Genomic DNA, 4,898 nt, shown 5'->3' with positions numbered 1-4,898 from the left:
GGGCATTGAGATTAAAGAGGACTATGAAAGATTTCTTGAAGAAGGTGGGATTTTATGTAGGACTTGAAGGAAGACAAGAAGCAGAGAAATGAAGGAGGAGCATTTGTAACATGAGAATCAATCAGTGAAAATGCCTGGAATTGGTAGATGGAGTATCTTGTCAGGGAGAAGAGCAAGGGGGCCAGTATCATTGGATCACATAGGTTTTAGGGGTGGGTGGGTAGAGGGAAGAGGAAAAATAAAGTTTAAGAAGACTGGAAAGTTAGGAAAGAGTTAGGTTATGAAGGTCTCTAAATGCCAAACAGAGGATTTTATGTTTGATCCAGGAGATCAGAGAGAACCATTTATTTAGAACAAATTTATTATGTACAACTTGCTATTCCTTTTAATATATAATAAAGTTATCAGGTAAATTTCTTTTTTTTTCTTCCACTGCCCCAACCCTAGAGATAGTTGTTATTAGACACATACACACAAATAAATACATATACACATGCTTATATAATTATTCTATATATATTTCTCTTTATCAGTTCTTTCTCTAGATGCAAATAGCAGCTTCCTTCATAGAATTTTTATAATAGTCAAAATGACTATTTGCTCAAAGTTGTTTTTAAGACAGTGTTGCTGTTAATTGTATGTATAATGTTTTCTTGGGTCTACCCATTTTGTTCTTCATTATTTTGTGCAAATTTATCCATGTTTTTTCTAAAATCAATGAATGTATTTACTATAGCATGGTAACGTTCCATCATAATCATATACCACAACTTGTTCAACCATTCCCCACCTGACGGACATCCCGGCAATTGATAAATGGCCAAAATATATAATCAGGTAGTTTTCCAATGAAGAAATCAAAACAATTTATTTCTTCATATAAAAAAATGTTCTAAATCATATGATCTTCACAACAATCTTGTGAGATATGTGGTACTATGATTCACATTTTCCAGCTGAGCAAAATTGGAAAGGAAAGTAAGGCAGACAAAGGTTAAATGAGGCAGCCAGGTTCACCCAGGGATTAAATGACTGGGGTTGGATTTGAACTCTTTTCTTGACTGCAGACCTGACACTTTATCCAGTGAACCACCTCTGCCTCAGAGTGGATCTAGAATTTAGATTATGTGACTATGGGAAAGGTATTTAAACTTGTAGTTTCTCCCTTTCCTCATCTGTAAGATAGAGATAATCATATATGTAATATGTTCAGGTTTTGAGAAAAGTAATTTTCAAATCTTTGTTCTTGTTGAATTGTTTTTGGCTTACAGTCTACAATCCTAAGAACTCCATAAAAACAATATCAACATCAGTTTATTACTTTTTCCTGTTTATCATTAAACATCCTATTGAATGATGGCAGCACTTAATTATTTTTACACATTTGTTGCTGTTATTCAGTCATTTTGGTTTTTGGCTTTTTGTGGCCCCAGTTTTAGAATTTTCTTGGCAGAGATATTGGAGTGGTATGCTATTTTCTTCTTTAACCCATTTTGCAGATGAGGTAAATAGGATTAAGTGACTTGCCCAGGGTCACACAGCTAGTATGTGAAGCCAGATTTGAATTTATGAAGATGAGCCTTCCTGATTCCAAACTCAGTGCTCTTTATACTTTGCCACCTAGCTGCTCTCCAGATCTTAAACATAAATGTGAATTGTGATTATTATAGGGGAGAGTGTTTCAACAAATAGGCTTTCCTTAAATGGGATTGCCTGCCTTGAGGCACAACTTTTCTGCCAATGGATATCTTTGAGTTAAGTCTAAATATCAGGAATAATGCAACCCAGACTTATGCACTGAGGTACCTTCTAACTATATGATTATATAACTGGTATCTTATCTCTCCCAGCTCCCCATTTTCTAGGAAAGAAAGCTGACACCCAGAGAAGGAAAAGGGCTTGCTTAAAGTCCCCACAATACCTTTTCTTCCTCGATAAAACTCTCTTTAATGCTACATCCTTAGAAATATTCTTTTTTTAAAAATTCAGGTTAAATTCGAAAGCAGTCTTCCTTTTATCTCCACCTGCAGCATTAACTCAGTGAATTGGACTTGACCTTTTGTGCATTTTTGTTTTTGTGCCTTTCCAAGTTTAAAATGAAAATACAAAAAGAAAAAAAAAGAAGAAGAAGAAGAAGGGAAAACCGAAGAAAAACCTATTGTGCATCCCCTAAGGCCTTTAGGATTGGAAACTCAGGCTTCTTTTCAGGCCTTATCATTTTGGAACCACCCCTTGAGGGAAGTCTGTTTGCACAGTTGGGGAGAGAGTCCTGCACTGCACCTACCGGAGAAAGGCACCACTATGTCATCTGTTTGCTGTAGGATTAAAGTCTCCCAGTGGGAGTCCTTTTCCTATAAGGGCAGAAGAAAGCAGACAATCTGTCAGGTAAATAGGCACCATTATATTATAGACAATACCAGTTTCCATTGACCCTTTTAATTTGAGGTCAGCTATTCCCTCACTCACAGAAGCTACTTTTTTAAAGGGAAGATTGAGATCCTTGTTTAACTGTGTGGATCTCTGGATTTAGACTGAAATAGATAATAATGAAGATGCTCATGTTATTAGTGATAAAAATAATATAACATGGTATCTATGGAATACTTAGTAAGGCATGACTGGGTAGTGTAGTTCACATAAAACTTGAGGTTGCATTATTCCAACTTTCATTCACAGATAAATTGAATCCTTGAGCATACAAGACTATAGTTGTTCTTCAGAGTTATAGGGGTACATCTGAGAGTCTGAGGGTGTCTTTCTCTAATACTGTAAGTTCAGACCTCCATTCTAGTATGTTATCCATAATATCTACTGCCAATGATTAGTGTCTCCAGTTTCATTTACTCAATTAACATTTATATTTTACAGATGCATTTCCCATGAAGACATAGAACTGCAATACAAACCTTCTCTCCTTCCCCCAAACCTAGAGGAACACTCTTCCCTATAGCACTTTGGGAAGAAAGGGCTCAAACTGTCTCTAATATTCCTTCATTTAAAAACAGGAAAAAATGAACATAGAGAAGAAAGAATAAAGGTCAATAATTCAGGCCACATGTCATATTGGGGAATGGGATAGCATGGTGCAAGATTTCTTCCCATCCAGAGACTTTACAGTGTATGTCTCTTACTTGAACACAGTTAGGAAACAAACAAAAACTCATTTAGGCCTGTTAATAACTTCTGAATGATCTCAAATTCTGGCTTAGTAGTCAATCAAAAATCATTATTAACTTGTGCATATTCTAAATTGGGGAACAAATTTGCTGTGGAACATTGCATGGAATTTTAGGCTTTTTTGATATGTTGGTTAGTTTTGTTAAATGTTTTTCCTTCCCTTTCTCTTAAAAAAAAATTAGACTGACACATATTAGTTATATGACCCTCAGTATGTCCCTTAAACTTTTCAGGGCTCACAGACAACTCTCTAAGACTAAAAATTGCAGAGAATATGCTAATCTTCAATGGTAGAAGGAATTTCCTATCCTGGAAAAATACCTATCCCCGGTTATAAAGGATAGATTTTTAAAAGAAGGGAGGGAAAGGGTATAGTGGGAAATGTGACTGATATAAAAACAAAAGGTATCAACATTTTATTTTTTAAAACAAATTCTACTCCTGAAATTTGTTTTATTTTATGGACTGAACAGAAAAGAAATATTGAAGATTTAACCAATAAATTTAAATGGACCATTGCCATAGACCAAACTTGTTGCTCATAATTTTCCAGATGTAACACTGATCCATAAAAATGTGAAAGTGATGTTTGCTTTAAAAAAAATAGATACCATTATACAAAAAATAATTTTAAGTTACATGGAAGAAAAAGCTTTCAAAATTTAGAAACTTAATAGAAGAAATCAAAATCATGATGAGTTTCTATTGGGATGTTTTTATTCAATTATAAAAAGCAGAAGTTTTTCTTTTTCTTTTTTATAAATAAACCTATGGTTGATTAAAAACAATAACAGCCAGATGGCACAGTGAATGTTATGTCAGACCTAGAGTCAGGAAGACTCATCTTCTGGAGTTGAAATTTGGCTTCAGGTTGTTTGAACCTAGGCAAGTCACTTAATCCCATTTGCCTCAGTTTACTCATCTGTAAAATGAGCTAGGGAAGGAAATGGCAAACCACTCCATTAATTTTGCCAAGAAAATCTAAATGGGGTCATGAAGAATTGGACACAACTAAAACTACTGAACAACAACAAAAATACAATGTCCTATAAAACATTAAATATAAGAGAATAATAGCAGGATAACAATTTGTCCTATGACCATTTGCCTGAAGTCTACTGAGCCAGATGAGAATGAGATAATAAGAATACAAGGGTAGAGGTGAACTTAAACCTCACATAAATGAGTGACGGTTCTTTGATCTATTTATCAGATGAAGATTCATCTTGATATTTCACTAGGTATGAATAAGGCCTGGGCAACCACACAATTCAGATTGATTAAAGTAACCTGATTACTGATTTATAAAATATCAAGCCTAAATCAGAATTGAGAGATCTGATCATTTGAGAGATTATGATAGAAGTTTTCCTATTCAGCCCCTGAGAAGAAATTAATTAGGCAAAAGAAAATAAGAGAGATTTTCAGCTTCAGTTTTAGTCTCTACATTCTTCCTCCAGCTAGACTGTTATTTCTTGACTTACAATTTACTCAAGTCCCTGTTTCTACACTGTTTATTGATATTTATAGACTTTAGAAGGCATGACTTGGTCAATTGAACAGGAAGATATAGGTGTACAGACTTCAGTTCATAGAATATAAGAGTTGGAAGGAACCTTAGAATATTAAATATTATACTCCAGAACTAGGCTATCTGATCTAGCTCTCAGCAAGGTGTGCTGTAGAAGCAGCATCAGAAAAACCTGGCTCTATATCCTGCT

This window comes from Sminthopsis crassicaudata, chromosome 3 (genome assembly GCF_048593235.1).
Source record: "Sminthopsis crassicaudata isolate SCR6 chromosome 3, ASM4859323v1, whole genome shotgun sequence".
Lineage (NCBI taxonomy): Eukaryota > Metazoa > Chordata > Mammalia > Dasyuromorphia > Dasyuridae > Sminthopsis > Sminthopsis crassicaudata.
This window is presented reverse-complemented; position numbering follows the sequence as displayed.